The 16,950-nt window shown below is 42.0% G+C and overlaps 1 protein-coding gene across 3 annotated transcripts in view; it reads left to right on the top strand.

Moving 5' to 3' along the window:
* Positions 1-8,810: 8,810 nt before the first annotated feature.
* The window catches only part of grik5 (glutamate receptor, ionotropic, kainate 5), a 78,803-nt gene continuing 70,663 nt past the window's right edge, over positions 8,811-16,950 (top strand). For 2 of the 3 annotated variants that reach the window (XM_051406627.1, XM_051406626.1), the window contains exons 1-3: positions 8,812-9,197; positions 9,477-9,633; positions 12,730-14,773. The gene's annotated coding sequence lies outside the window, so the exon portion shown is untranslated. Of the gene's footprint in view, positions 9,198-9,476; positions 9,634-12,729; positions 14,774-16,950 lie in introns of all 3 variants that reach the window. The other variant, XM_051406628.1, reaches the window with a different exon arrangement.

Genomic DNA, 16,950 nt, shown 5'->3' with positions numbered 1-16,950 from the left:
CACTTGTGAGCGTCCATCATTTTATAAGGTGGATGACAAGAGGGCATTGCCACCATCCCATCAGATGGGATGGACTTTATAGGTCCTGCTGTAAATTGCCATTTTTGACAAACAATATGAGAAATATATAGACCCAGTACAGCCCTTTCGAACCGCTCTGTTTGTCTCTTTTACGCACACTAATGTTAGCGGAAGGCAAAATGAAGTCGAATTGTGTATGTATAGATCAACCCTAATGTTCCAATAATTTGTAGGACATTGTTATTGATTGGTTTTGTGCCGTAATTAAATACAATAATTACAGGGATACGGCGAGATTTATGATGATTTAGCTGAAGTACAGCATTATGCAGTGGCAAGTAGTGCAATGAAATTATCCAGCACTTGCTGTATAGTTATCAAAAATAATGATCCTATTTGTGTCTGAATGGGAAGAGGCATAATATGATATAAGTTTTGCCAGCGCTGCAGTAGCCCATTATAGGCTTCTAAAGCTCAGTTTATGGCTGTCTCCCACCCAGTGATTGCTGACAGGGGGGTTTGAAACCACACACACGCAGAGGCACTCAGTCTTAGTTTGTTTTCATGTCATGGAGGGAGAAATGCTGATGATTGTGCGGGGAACCGAAATGGGGAAATGGCAGCATTTCTGCAGAGTGAGAAGCATATCAGGAAATAGAGGGCTCCTGAGGTGCAAAAAAGAAGCCAGTGCCAAGAATTTAGCTGCTCTTCATTGCTTTTTTGAGAGAGTCAACAGGCAACCAGTCGATAAATACATGTTTTTTTTTCCTTCCTAGCAAATTTTGAGAGCTGATATTCTGGTGAAGTGCCGTTTATCATACCTGCTGCCTAACATTGACACTGAAAACACACACAACAAACACACAGACGTGTAATGAAATTGCTGGAGGTGAAATCATGAGACTTGTATGCTCCAGGGAAGCAGTCTGACTGCAGTATAAAGTTTATTTGCTGTACAGCAGATGGTATATTGTCTGTGTTCATTCCTTAACCCACATTTAAGGTTGTGGTTTTTTATTTTTTTTGTTCAAGGTTGTCGACGAGCACAGATGAACAAAACCTGATTTGTTTTTTTCCCACAGCGACACAGTCTTGAAATCCAGATTTAAATATAATTTCAATTCTACCGAGTCCATAACTTAATTTATGGCTTTAAGTGTACATGACGCCAGGATGTTAGCTGACAGATCTGATCTGGTTTAACTGACAGTGTGTCTATAAATGGCACCAAACTGTACATTTTGACACAGAGATTGGCTGCGGTCAAACAAGGATACATGAATTCAGCTGCTTTCATGTTTCATTTTGATAATGACAATGAAAATGGAGCATTTAAAATAACTGTCAGTATATAAATACAGCTGGCGCTTGATGTCTAGAGATGAATGAAACAGAGTGGATGCAGAAAGATGTAACTGGCTGGTCATTTTTCAAAAAGTAAATTGAATCGTGAAAATGTGACCTCAGACCATTATGTGTGAGTCCAATGTTACACTGAAACAAAATGACTTTACAGTAATGACCTTGGGAGCTGTTATTTAAAAAAACTACTTAATGACACCTTTGATAAAGAACAAAAAAAAACCTTTAGTTTACTGAAAAGAAAATTTGTTTCACTGAAAACCGACTGAATAGCTTTTATATTTTGTACCTCTGATGAAAACACAAACACACCAATATACAGTGAATGATTTATAAACATTGCATGTGCATAGCTGAGAGGAATATAAACCACTGAATATGCTCATATGTGTGATGGTTTTTGCAATTATGTATGTAAATTATTCATGACATTGATAGGCCGTGGAAGCAGGGAGAGAGAAGTAAGGTTTTTTTTTTTTTTATCTTTTCATACACCCAAATGAAATGAAAGACAATTATGGAGATACATGGACCTAAAATAACCATCAGATTTAGGAATGTCCTTGTTGCCAATGAAAAAAAAAAACTGCTATGCACATGCAGTGGCTGCTCTCACCCTGGGCATCCCTTTGATTCTCACCTCTTTTTAAATCATAAACACTAAAAATACCCAAGTGACCCTCAGGAGGGAATGTGCATATTCAGCTCTCGCAGCAGTAAACTCGCTGACATCACAGTGTCCCGTGCAGGTGGAGGACACCACCAGCTCTGTTTTTAGCTTACACCTCCAGGTAAGAATAGTACTGGAGCAACTACACACTTACAAGTTGCTTTAAAAACCTTTCTGTCCAGACATTTAGACGTTTCAACCTCTTATATGCATTAAGTGAGCTTACCTTTAGCAAGAATTACTATATTAATCAACTTCTTTTCGCTACTTCAACCAATTCTCCATTAGTTTTAGCATTTTTAACTATACATCCATTACTTTTAGCTAGCATTAGCTATTTCCAGTGAATTAATTACTTTGTGCAAATTCACCATTTAACCATCAATTTAGCTATTTTAAAAAAATATTTTCAGCATTTATCCATTACTCTTAGCTATTTTAACAGTCCATCCATTAGTGTAATGTCTTTTAGCTATTTCAACAGTTTATTCGTTTTTGTAGCTAACTATTTCAACCTCTTATGCATCTATTTATATATATTTTTACATGATGCTCTTATCCATTACATTTAGCTATTTCAACCAGTAACCATTTTACCTCTTAATTACTTATTTGAGCTATTTCAACCGTTAATCTGTTACTTTTAGCTCTTTTTATTTACCTCTTATTCAGCTATTTCAACTATTCATTTTTTGCACCCTCCCAACCTCTCAGTTACTTTTAGTTTTACTTTTATCCAAATTTGTTGAAGCAGAAGACATTTCATGGGTCTGGTCTTCCCCCTCCATTCCTCCCACTTACACCTGGCAACTGTAGAAATACCCCTGGTTGGGAATCACTGCTGTAATAATCCCTTGTCCTAAATGTTTGCTTTCCATAGCGAAAAAACAACACCAAATTATGATATAATATAATGATAATAATCATAAATGCAAGTAAAATATAAATTGGAGTGTTTTTCAGTCTGCAATATGGGGTTCTAGTACAAAGCCTGCTATATGCAATAATGATCTGTCTGAAGGATACACTACAAATGTTACAATATCCTCGAGGTATTATAGTGAATCATTGGAAATAAAAAAATATAGACCTACGGTAAACTTCTACACTGTCACTGTAAACCCATTAACAACTCAGTCCCCAAAGTATTAAAGTCATGCTTTGTTGATGGCATTTTTATTGACATCTTGGCAAGTTGGAGATGCTGGGCAAAGCTTTGTTTCCACGGTAACCTGCTGGAAAATTGTGTTTGCTGACACAGATTAGCGCTTTGGTGAAAAAGACTGAAAGTTTAATCATGGAACCATTTTCTCTAAATGATAATTGCAGTGTTACTCTTATCTTTACATCCATTTGTGGTATAATATTTTCAAGTGCTCTAAGGGGAGTCTTAATGAATTAATTGCTGTATTTATATGCTACACTAATAAACTTTTCTCTGAGTATTTCATGCAAATCAAGTCTCAGTTAGATGTGACAGAGACAACTGATTTCATCCACCCCTTGAACAAAGAACTCACCGCAACATATTTCCAAAGGGATGCAATGTAAATATCACAGCATAACTATCATGTAGCCATTAAAGGTCAATGATTTTAACGGGGAAAACACATACAGTAGTAATGCTACAGGAGAAGGGAAATATCATAAATCACATTAGGGTCGATGCACTGTACATGCTGCAAGTGCCGTCCCTGCAAGACAAATTATACAGGGAGACAGGCATGGTTTATTAAGTTATATTTATAAACTGCTGGAGATGTACATGTGGAATTTGTAATGACACTGGTCACCTCTGCTTGAGGTGTGTTATATACAGTATGTTTACTGTAACTGCTCCGTTATACTCATATTCCTTTCTCTTTTAAGCATGCAGCCCAGGAGACATTCGGCTGATTAAGATTATGCAATACCGCCTGCAACACCATGAGGTCGAAATGCACTTAACCAAGCCTATAGGCTGTATATTTAATACGTTTTTGGCTGTCTAAAAATCAAAGTATAAACACTAGTCTATTGTCTCTTCCATTAAAATGAATGTTATCTGTTACAGTAATTGCTGCTATTTGCTGTGCTCTACAAGTGACATCACAGTACATTTTCTATCTTAATTAAAAAACATTTCACTTCTCTTATGATAATCTGTCTTAAAAAAAGAAAGTCTGAGTTAGGGGGCGTGCAAAAACATGATGTAGTTCTTTGTATTTGACTAAGTGAGCACACTTGTGCAGACTTACTCAGTCGGCTACAGCTGACTTCCCAACTCTATTATCATATCGTAGTTATTAATGTATGATTGACCTATTTAAATAATGGTATACATTTATCATTCTCTATGCCTTGTGATTACATATTTATTGCTTGCACATGCTTCCTCTCCACCCTCTGTCCTTCTCTTATTTTCTTTTTCTCCTTTCTCTCTTTTTTCATCATCACTCCCCTGTTCTGTCTCTCCCTCTCTTCCCCCCTGCGACATAGCCTCTGTCTCTCTCTTTGCTGAGGTGGCTGTACCTGCTGTGACTTTGACAAAGTAGTCTCCACGCGTGTAGTGGTGTATTTCTGTGTGTGAGTGTGTGTGTGTGTGTGAGTGTGGATGCAAGGGTGCACTAGAGTGTTTGTGTGCATGCACTAGCTTCATTTTATAGTTATATATTATATATAGTAAATTTGTCTGGCTGTTGCATTTGTTTAATGTGCACAGTGAACATGCACAATGCATCTGTGTGTGTGTGTGTGTGTGTGTGTGTGTGTGTGTGTGTGTGTGTGTGTGTGTGTGTGTGTGTTTGTGTGTGTGTTTGTGTGTGTGAACATACTGCAGCATACTAGCACCTACTCCTAGTGCTTATGTCATACTATACTCGTCTGTTTTGTCCTCCATTACCCCTCACTTTTTTCATCCCTTGCTCTCTTGTTCACCTTGTTTCTCCCTGTGTGCTCCTCTTCTCTCACACCCTCCCTCCATCCTCCCTCCCTTTCGTTCCCCCCACCTCCCTCTGCTTGTCTCCTCCCTCTCTGTCCCCTCCCTCATGTTTCCTCCTTCCTCTCTCTCTCTCTCTCTCATTGATAGTGAAGCATTTGTGACTAGAATACTGAGGAGCTAATCATTATTCCACGAGCACAGCGCAGTGCTCGGGCAGAATGTCAATCCCCCCCCCCCCCTCCCATCCCTCCCTCTGTCTTCCTCTCCCTCCCCTCTTTTGCATGCTTTCCAAGCAATAGTTAACATGGAAGCCACATTTGTGTTCTACAAAGAGAAAAGTAAGGAAACACTCCACAATTCACAATTGCGAACACTGTATTCTTAACACCTGCAGCAAGGTGTTGTATGTTAGCTGAGTAAAGTATACATTTGTGCTGTGGATGGTATTTGCAGTGTGTGATACGTAGTTGTTATGTAAAAGCGCTCCACATCAATTTGTCAAGAGCAAAGTGGTGTGGGATGGAGATGAGAGAGAGACAGCTGTTGAATGCATATTTACAGAGAGGAGGGAGACAACAGAGAGAGACAGCAGACTTTGAGTGGATGCAGTAAGGCCAGTAAATCATCAGTAATATTAAGATATTATTATTAAGTTAATTCCTTATTGCATTTCTACATGTTGGATTATCAATATATTGTATAAACATAAAAAGACTGAGGTAAAATACGCAGATAGTCACTCTCACAGAGCAGATTCAGTGTCACGGAGTAGTGCTGGAAACCAAGAGAGGGGTAAATTATACCAGAGGTAAATTAGGCAGCACACACACACACACTCACTGGGACTGCGGGGCGTGTGTCAGTGTGTGTGATGGAATGGGAGAGACAGCACACGGAGACTCCCCCTGACTTCCTGAAAACTGCAGCTGTGGGTCACAGCCAGGGGTAACGCTGTGTATGCAACCCTCCCAACCCTCACACACACACACACACACACACACACACACACACACACACACACCATGTGCACAGAGCCCAATAAAGAATTAAATATTTGCAAGTTGGATGGATACAGTCATATCTAAATGTCCTACACACACACACACACAGAAAAAAATGCCATGGCCTTGGGGAACCTCTGGCGTGACATGGCTGCAGTCTAATAGGCTCAAGCATGAGTGAGTAATAGGTGTTCCAGCACTGTCCGCCCACTGGACAAAGACATCTTGAGATGCACATTATTTTATGAGATGCAAAGTGAATAGGTGAAAACATGATGAAGCATTGGGTGGGGGTGCTATTTGAGACCAGAGCAGAGGAGACAGCTCAGCATTGTCACATACTATATTTGCTTCCCTGTTTGATTAGGGGACAGCTTAGTGGATGAATCAGAGTTGATGTATCCAAAGGCTCAAATCAGAGGATATTAGTCAATAAGGGAGACACAAATAGGCTCTAGCTTTACATTACGCCACTGTGTATTCATATTATATGTGGATTGAGTAAAATATTTGGTTGGACTGGAATGATATGTATTAATTATTAATAGCCACATGGCAGATTTAGTTGTCATTTCGTTCATTTAAAATTTAACAGCAATCTTGTAACCTTACACCTCTTCTAAAACCTTTTAAAGCAGAATTTACAAATATCACTATAAGGCAACACAGTGTTGTCACTAGCAATTAAAGCGCCACCTCATGCACAGAGTGACAAAATCAATGATTCAACACACTATGGCAAGTTTAATAGCCTTAGAGGACATGAAATTCTAAGAGAGCATTGGGGCTGCAAGGTTAAGAAAAAGATCTATATTGAAAAGGCTACTTGGACCGACCAGAGCACCAGAGAGGAACAAAGGCATCATAAGGCCAACGTCCCAGTCTCGTTAGGGGGGATGAGACAGCGCAGCGTGATAGAAGTGGGATATGGGAGTTAGGCAGTGACATCATATAGTGTGAGCTGCTTCTCTGGAGACTGCTGTCTGCTTGCAGTGGGCTCATGCTGTTGTGGAGTTGTGCCTTATATGAGTTAACATTATAAATAGTGAGGAGGATGTCAGCTCCATTCAAGGGAGTCCCACGTGAAGTGTCAGGGTGCTCTGGTGAGAAGAGAGATGATTTTCAGCAATGTGTGAGTGTACATTTTGTGTACATGTGTATCCTCAGTGTTGGAAGTATTCATTTATTTACTTAAGTAAAAGTAGAAAATGTCACAGTGTAAAATGTACTCTAAGTAAAAGTGCTCTATTCAATATTTTACTGAAGTAAAAGTGCAGAAGTATTGGCAGCAAAATTTATTCACTGTGCAGAATGGGCCTTTCTAGAGCGTTGCATAAGTATTTTATATGCATTAAAGGTCTGGTGTGTAACATTTAGATGGATCTATTGGCAGAAATGGGAAATAATATTCATAGGTATGTTTTCATTAGTTTATCACCAGAATATGGGAATCTTTATGTTTTTGTTACCTTAGAATGAGCCACGGGTCGTCTTCCATGGAGTCCGCCATGTTGAACCGCTGTGTTTTTACAGTAGCCCAGAACAGACAAACCAAACAGAGTTGTGAGTTTTTTAAACGCTTCACAGGCCGTTCTCATTCCTAGGTCGTCATATACAAACATGAGTGGTATTCAGTTAGTTACATGAGTGGTAACTAACTGTCCTGTAATGTAACTATTTTTGTTGTTGGTCAAAGTGGAGATAATTTTTAATAACTTTATGCACTTTATAGTGTAAAACTGTACAACTTTGTACTAAATCTATATATATGTATTTTTTCTATAAAAAAGCATCATATTTTTTAAGCTGATAACATGTTTGGTATGAGAAATGGTAATCTACAGGGCATTCATGAAGTGCAACATCACCAGTTGGATGTTATTCTCCAACTCTCCTCTGTTATTTCCTTTTATCTCTTTATTGTCTGCTCCACATATAAAATGCCCAAAACAAACAAACTGCAAAATCTTTATCTTCTATAGTTGTCAAATAAACACTGCAACATTTCCCTCTGAAATCTAGTCCAGTTTAAATATTAAGTAGCATAAAATGGAACTACTCAGTTAAATACAAATACTGCTGAATACGACAGAATTGTACAATATTTGAGTAAATGTACTTAGTTACATTCCACCACTGTGAACAGCTACATACATGTTTGATCTACCCTCCTGCTTTGATAGGAATTATGTGTGTGTGTTTACCTCTACATCCCCCGCTTGTGTTTGTGCATATCAGTGACATTATGTCAATATGTGCCTCAGTATGTGAGCCCAGTTGTGTGTTTACATCTGATCCTGCTGTGTGCGCGTGCGTATGTGTGTGTGTGTGTGTGTCAGTGCATGATGTGTGTCATAGGGTATAAGGCAAGTTGCGTGGTGTTGTGATAGAGTTTGTCACCCTGAGCATGTAGCCATGTCAAACTCTGTCAGGGTAGTTTACCCTGGCTAGGGATGTAACACATCCCTATGATTACTCTCTCTCTCTCTCTCTCTCTCTCTCTCTCTCTCTGTTGGTGTGTGTGTGGGTCTGTTTCAGATTGTGTGTTTTCTTCATGGACAGTTTTTTTTTGCCGTTCCCCTTATTTCAAATGCTTATCTCAGAGACTGACAGAGAGACGAGAGAGGATGGGGGGGGTGCGAGTTGATATTCATCTTTGAGAAAAATACCTAGGAGGGAGAGAGAGAGAGAGAGAGAGAGAGAGAGAGAGAGAGAGAGTGTAGAGGAGTGGGTGTTGGGAAGGAGGAGGGAGGGAGGGGAGAGAGTGGGAGGGTGCAGGGAGAGAGAGAGAGAGAGAGAGAGAGAGAGAGAGAGAGAGAGGGGGAGAGCTGATTAGATTGGAGAAAGCCAAGGAGGTACGGGTATACTATTGAGCAAGGGGAGAGACAGAGAGGAGAGAGGCAGAGGGGAGGGTGACTAAGTGAATGCAGTTTGCTGCCGCGTGTCGCCGAATCACAGCGAAGTCCACAGGCAGCCAGACGGATTGGACCTGAATCAACAAATGGATACAGAAAAACTGGATGTACACTGCATATGAGGAGAAAATTAGGGAGGACGGAGAGTCTGCCTTCATATCCGTTTATCTCTGCATCAGATGCTGCTGTGAGGAACCCACGGGGAGGGAAAGGAAAATAGCGGACAACTCATTTCTCCCTAACATCCTTGGAGCTGTGAGCCAGAATAGAGTCGACTGTGGGACTCGCTGGGATTGAATATATGCTCAGTAAGTATTTGTATAGGCTGCAAATGCCAGTGTATGAGTGTGTGTATGTGTGTGTGGATTGATGCCTCCGGCTTGTGCACTGCCTCTGATGCTTTTTTCATGAAGAAAGAGAAAATAAGAGAGGAAGAAGGGAATGCAAATGCAGTTGTACTGCAATGTCTCTTCTATTGTGATATGCTTTTTGCATCACTGAACAGTGAAAACAGGCTTTTTTTTCCTTTCTAATTTAAACAACTACCCCACACTTGACTCAGTGTGTTTGTGCCTTTTCCTCCACAGTGCCGGTGTGTGTGTGTGCGAGTATGTGTGTGTGAGCTGATAATAGCAGCCCCATTGGTATTCAGCGGAGGGAGCTCCAGGATCTCGCTGCGCCTTTCCCCAGGATGGGATCACAGAGCAGGGATTGTGCTCGCCTGTGGAGAGCCCGCTGAAATGGGTGAGTGTCCGTCCTTCTCTTCCTCCTTTTTTCCTCTTTCCCTTCTTTTTCACCTTTCATTTTCTTGTTTCTTTTACCTCTCTGTCTGTCTCCTCTCCTTCAGTCTGCAGTTATGTTCAGAACATTTTTCACCACTGATGGGTTTTCGCTTCATTTCCTTGTGTCTCTCACACTCATGCTGTCCAACCCACCTCCCTACCACTCCCCCACCTGTTTCCCTCCATCCCTCCTTCCGTCCTCTTTTCATCCAGCATCCATCTCTCCTCATCCTCTTTACCCCCATCGAGACATCAACAGGCCTGTCCAGTTTGATGGATTTGGAAGAAATCTGAATGGCTCACTTCAATTTGTTGCTTCTCACCCCCCTCTCCCCCTTATTCCCTCTTTGCTTCTCTATCTCTTCCCCTCTTCGGCTGTGTCACCCCTCCCCCCTCCATCCCTCTCTTGGTGTCTTCAAGCTCCTCTCTACATTCTGTTTGAATTCAGACACACCGAAGACATTTGAATCTGACACTGGCAATGAATGGAGATGCCATGGATGTGTGTGTATGTGTGTGTGAAAGGACTGCTATTTCTGTTTCTGTGTGTCAATCATTTTTATAGCGTTTCATGTGTGTGCGTCTGACACAATGCAGAGAGGGCAGAGGTGTGTGTTCAGCCTCAGTGTGTGGGATTGGTAGAACAGAAGGTTATGAAGTAGATCAATGTGTTTAATTGCTGCAGGTATGACAGCTGTGACACGTATGAACACACACACGCACACAGTCACTCGCTTTACACTTACCTCGGTCTTTGCACTCCTTGCTGACATACCTTCTGCACACCAATTGACACCCACCTACATCTTTTCACATGTGCTACACAAAGGCATGCTAATGATGCCAACAAAGGCTGTGCACAAAGATACACACATACACACACACATGCATACACTGAGCACTCACCTAACCAGTGAGCCAACACACACACATGGTCTCATCCTAAATGGTCCTGGGAGGATATGGGTGTCACAGGAGGGTCACATCTATTCACACAGCAGTATTGATTGGAGCTGATACACTGAATGGCCTCTAATGTTTCACTTTAAAATAGACCATCACCTCACTGGACTCTGGAAAATGGAAGAAGTCACTAAACCTATTTAATGATTTCATTTTGATCTGTCAAAGAGGTGATATTGTTGCTGCGTGGCTCTGAGTTCACATCTACTTTTAACGAAATGCATGCTTTCTCTGTGCTGTTATGAATTAAGAATCCATCACTCAGCTGTGAGCTTTTTGATCAGAATTCAAAAATGACTTTTGTATATTCAACAGGTGCAAACTGTTGCATAGTAACAGAGACACGACTACCTGTTGGGTAGCAAAGATTTGACATCCTGCGGCTATTTTTAGGTTCAGGCAATTTAGGCTATTTGACAAAAGGGGGTATGAAAGACATTTTTAAAAAAGAAATTCAGACCAACATTAGTTTTGCCATCTGTCTTCTGCTTGCATACCTGTCTGTCTGACAGATGTACGAGTATGTCTTGGCACAAAGTAAAGGTACATAAATGTAACAATATCCATCATGGAGCTGAATAATTGATCAAAGTATACGTCAGTTATGACTCCCAAAAGGCACTACACTTTAATTGTGTACATAAAAAAATGTCCTTGTGTTACTCCCAAATCTAAAATTATTAAAAAACAGGGAAGATTGCTGTTTGTGGCAAACTGTTACTGTGCACAAGATCTAATTTGCTTTTTGCCTTTATGAGGATATTTTCATCAATATAATTGTATTCTTCTGTTTATTTATTTGTGGAACAATTCAATTCTGCTCGACGACTAATTTAAGAGATTCTCTTATTTTCATTTACCATAAAACTTATTAGAAAAAGTAAAAAGATTAGTAAAACTAAAAAAGCACATATTTACCCCTAACAAGCTTTGTTTACAGTATCAAAGTGTATCAGCCCACAATCCCTGTATCCTGTATTGTACTGAAAAATGAGCTGATTATTGCTTCCCTCTTATTAGTTTGAGAGCCAAAGGCCTGTCTGTCTTGACTAGGGCTGTCAGTTTTTCCAAAAATCTAGTTTGAACTAATTCAATCTGATATGTAATTTGTTTGAACCCACGTGGCTATAAAAACGATGCAGCCTTAAATACACTGCAGAATTAACTCTGTGTCGTTCATTTATGGTGCCTCAGCTGCCTCAGTTGAGTGACAAGCTAGTGTTACCATAATGCAGTTGCATTTTACAAAGTTAGCAAACAGCCCTGTCTTTTTGCATGATTTTTCCATCTATATTGAATCCAAAATGCTTCCTCCAATTACCTCTAAGAGGGTTTGGTGTCATGATTATCTATTGAGCACAGCTCTCATGTCTCTCATTTCCTTCTTATGTTAGCAGAGAGACCAACCAATAGTTTACTCAAGGCAACAGGGCATGCAGTGGATCAGACGGTGTGCAAGTGTATTTTAGGAACAACCCTGCTAGATTAAATAAATATTCTCGATGTTTCCAAATTTGAATGCTAGTTTGAATTTTGAATAAAAATGACAGCCCTAGTCAGTCAAGTATGCCTACTTAAACCTGACCACTACCATGAGCCTGGACTGCAGTCCTCCACCTGCCTCAGGTACACTCACCAGTCAGAGGTCTCTCTCTGTCCTTTAGTTGTGCTCCTGCACATGCATCTTGCCTTGGATACTGTGGAGTGTGATAGACAGCTAACTTGGAATGGAAGAAAAAGACAGGAGAAATGATTGGAAGAAAGGAGGCTAGGTGTAGATATAAAATTGGATAGAGGCAATAGAAGAGAAATGTGACGGGGGAGAGTGTTTGAAGATGAGCTTGTTGGGGGAGAGTGAAAGGATCAAATCATAGAGTGAGTGGAGAGTAGGAAGGAGCAAACAAGCAGCAAAGTCGGAGGAAGAGTGACAAGGACGGAATAGACAGCAGGACGACAGGCAGGGTGGAGTGTGACGAGGAGGAGAATGACGTACGAGATAAGGCAGAGTGACACAAATGTCACCATGCTAACCTTTCATGCACTCTCGCTCTCTCTCCTCTCTTCTTTCTTGCCTCTCTTGTTCTTCTCCTTCTAGACCTGAAGCCTTGCAGAGATGGACACCAAATGGGCAACATGGAAGCCAACACACACCCTCCAGCGACTAGCTTTCCACACCTAACCGCCGCCACCATCTCCAGCCATCAGCTTGAGCAATCCCAGCGAGGACTGAACCTGCAGAGTTGAGGTCCGACAAGCTAGACTGAGATACCAGAGGCCATCTACTGGAAGCAGAGACAGGCAGAGGGGGACAAGCCTCATAGGAGTTATCTTACAACAATCCAATCAACCTGTTGAGCATACAATTGAGCTTCTTGGACTTCATCTGAAATTAAATAGGCTGCAGTGATGCTTGAGCAATGGTATGGAGCTTTTGGACATGTCCGGATTTATCGACCGGATATCCTATCGAGATTACGACACTTTTGTGCACACCTCAGAGCCGGGCCACTTTTCCAGATTGGCTTGTGGGCAAAAGCGAGTAATTGAAAATCCCCCCTGGAGAGGATCTCTCTTCTGATTTGTTGTTGGGGAAGAGTGTGTTTTTTTTTTCTTTTAAAGGAACAATTAAAAAAACACTCACTTTGTCCGACATTTTCCCCCTCTTTCTTTTTCACCGTCTTTCTCACACATTGCGGAGAAATACATTATGAAGCAGCACCATTCTTCTTCATCCTCCCTCGGTGATGGAGAGAGAGGAGGGACAGACTGTCCAGAATAGATAACGAGCAAGGAGACTGGCACTGAGGAGAGGAGAAGAAAAAGCAGAAAATAGAGAGAAACAGGTAGAGAGAGAAAGAAGAAGACAGACAAAGTAGCAGAAAAAGCAAGAAAAGAAAAAACAGAATTAACTAGGATTGTTTGAAATCCTCTTGGAGACTTAAAGTCTTTTTCTAATTCATCTGTGCGGTGTTGGAGGCTAGTTAGCAGAATGGGCAGGGGAGGGGTCAGGATTTACACCAGGGGGGGCACTTGAGCAGGAGAGTAGGGTTATGTCCCCCCTGCACCTGCCTGGTCTGTATGTCAGTGTTTGGCAGGAAGACAGACTGAAAGATGGCCTGGTAAACAGACAGCTATACTGAATGATAGACAAGCTCTGAGGCTGGTAAGACAGACAGACAGGAAGATAGACAGACAGACAGGAAAACGGGTACACAGCCTATTCCAAGTGTCAGGCAGAGAGCCAGGCAGACATCCCTTGCCGGCACAGTAGACACAGTGCGATTCATTGTCATTCTATGCAGTGTGTGAGGAAGAAACAGAGGGAAGGAAAGAAAGAAGAGGAGCATCCCTGTCTTTGTAGCTTCTGGAGAATCTCACTTCATCTGCATCCACCTCAGTCTGTACTGTGGCAAGCCCATGCACTAAAAACAGGCTGGGAGGGTGGGGGCTGTTACTAGAAAGGAAATACAGGTTGGAGAGAGAGGGAGGGAGGGAGGCAGGCAGAGAAACAGAGGGAGAGAGCAGGTGTCGGAAATCCTCCCCTTCATCTGCTTGTCATTTACTCCTTTATGTTCTCTCGTCGTCTGGTGAGGTGATTGGTTTTCCGATGCCGGCGTTCTTCTGCTCATAGGCCCACTGCAATCCCGAGGAAAACAAGAGGTGGGCAGACAGAGGAAAGCAGAAAAAGACAGAAGAAAAGAAAAGGTGGAGCCCAATTTTGATTGACTAATTTTTCAACTCTTCCTTTTCTTATTTGTCAAGACGGGCTCTTGTTATTTTTTCGCTTTTTTTCTTAAAGTAAGAGATAGAGAGAAGAAAAACACCGGCCCAATCAATCCCTCATTCTCTTTGTACACAGAGTTGAACCTCTCCACTCATCAATTGTTGATTTTTCTTGCCTTGTCCTAAAGGGATTATTTTCTCCATCTGAGTATAAACACTGGAACCCTCCAGATTCCCTCTATTCACCTCCAATGACACAGTGTGAACCGCTCTGACTCCCCCAAGGCAACCCCCCCACCCCCCAACCCTTCGGCTGAAGTGCTAAAACCCTGTGGTCTCAGATCTCAATGCCTGTGTTGACTCACTACTACAGCATTATTATGGCACAGCGCTTCTGATAACGTCTGATTCATTCTGTAAGTAGGACTCTCTCTCTTTCTATGTGTGTATGTATGTGTTCACGTGTTCACTGCATGTCATTAGCGTGTATTCAGAAGTATGCAGAAACAAAGATGTGGTCTGTCTTTCTGCAGAGTGTTGGTTTTATGGTGTCTTCACAGCAGATTTGCTTTACTGTGCTTCCTCTGCTCCAGGCAATTTAAGCATGTGTGTGTGTATGTGTGTGTGTGTGTGTGTGCGTGTGTCTGTGTGTGTGTGTGTTTGCCAAAGACAAAGATTTTGATCTTACAGCCAAGCTTACAACAGCATCAGAGTAGTGTCAGAAAGAGGCAAAGGACCTGCCTATGTGTGTGGAAGGGGTGGTGTGTGTGCACGCCTACATATTGGTCCTGAGGTTAATTTGAACTAATTAGTGGTGAGTATTTTTGCTTCTCAGAGCAGTTTTTTGGTTCTGTGTCAGTGTACTTGCATTCATTAGGGTGAGATGGAAAGGGGATGGGGGGCTAAAACTGAAGAGGGTGAACCAGCTAATGAGAATGACTCTGATTCCCTGACTAGTTCTTTGTTGCCTCCATTTCACGTCTAATGCCCTGAGCATTACACCCCGGCTGCATATCATTTCAGCCTCCTTTTATCTCCCTATGTGTTGCCTTGGATGAAACCCTATCCCGAGACCCAGCCTCTGCAATGTCCTGCATATTACTAAGCCCATCTATCTCCGCGGACACATCCACATCTTTATACACTCCCACAGTCACCAGGCCCTGCACCGGGAGACGCTCAATCAAGATAGTCCCTTCAAACAGACCAATGAACTGTGAATAACGCCATTACACAAACTCCCAGCTCAGAGCGTTACAGAGACACAAAGATTGGGAGGGTGGAAAAAGGGAAGGAAAAAAGCCAGAGAGAGAGAGAGAGAGAATGAAAAACATTCTGGAGAACAAGAGCAGAAGGGGAATGAGAGAGGAGACGGAGAGTGTGAGACAGAAAGCAACAGAGGGGAGAACACAGAGGCGGGAGGGTGAGAAACAGAGAGGGAAAAGGGAGGGCGTGGGTCTAGAGGGGCCGCGGAGCAGGAAAAGACCTCTGCTCCATGGGAGCACTCTGATGGGCTTAGCAAGGCCCCGCTTTGTTCACACTGTTGGTCAGCCTCTCAGAATTAAGATTACTAAATAATACGATTACTGCAGCTGCACACTGATAACACGCTGCTGCCGATCCCCTTTGTCACCGTCAGAAGACCCAGAGAAGAGAGGAGGAATGGCATATGATGGCATCAAAGGCATGACAGTACTGACTACATTACACTCACAAGGGCCTGTGCTTCACAACATGGCTTCTCTGTTTGCCGCTGAGTAAAGAGTCGGTGTGACTTTTCATACTACAAGGCGCCATAAACAAAACAATACTGGGGCAAATATTGTCGACCTGGGTTTTTTTCTTCAAGTAGATGGTGTCATCATGTCCAGTCATGTGACATAAATTTTGAGTATGTTTTTGCTCCAAAAGGGACAAAAAAATAAAAAAACAAGCAAACAGGGAAACCGCTCTGTATATTATCTGATTCCACACGTGTAAACATAAACCAAGGCTCTCATGGTGGGACTTCTGCCCCTTATCTCGATGTTTTACACCGCATCCTTTGCGTGGGCTATTTGTTTCATGTTTCCACGCTTGACAGATTTGACACGGATACCTGCCAAGTTGACCTTGCAGTTTAAAGTGTAATAAAAGCTGAATTCCCAGGCTGTGTTTCACATCGATACGTGTTCTTCTGGTAGCTGATAAATGGTCTCCCACCCCTCGGGAGAGGGGAAAAACAAGCAGGCAGCAAAAACTGCTGTCCAGTGCTGCTCAGTGGAAGTAAAGTACAACCGTCTGAAACCCACTGCTCCCAGAGTAGTGAGCTAATATCAGGGTTGGACTGGGCTCAAACCCCCTCTGTTGAGATATGAAGTATCTCCACTCTCCTCTCAGCAGGAACAACCATTTGCCTGCAGAGCTAAAGATTAGCTTGGAGCAGGAAACAGAAAGACTTATTTAGCATGTGATGGTATGGTATAAAAGTAACAAATAACAAAGCAGAGCAAAGGGCACAAAACGAAATCAATGAAATATGACACACAGCACAAACATGGAGCTTAAAAAAGCCCTAAAACAATGCGAGTCGGCAACCGTTCCTTTCAGTTCC

Source organism: Dicentrarchus labrax, unplaced genomic scaffold (genome assembly GCF_905237075.1).
Source record: "Dicentrarchus labrax unplaced genomic scaffold, dlabrax2021, whole genome shotgun sequence".
Taxonomy (NCBI): Eukaryota; Metazoa; Chordata; class Actinopteri; family Moronidae; genus Dicentrarchus; species Dicentrarchus labrax.
Note: the sequence above shows the minus strand (reverse complement) of the source record. Positions and strands in the feature narration are given on the sequence as shown.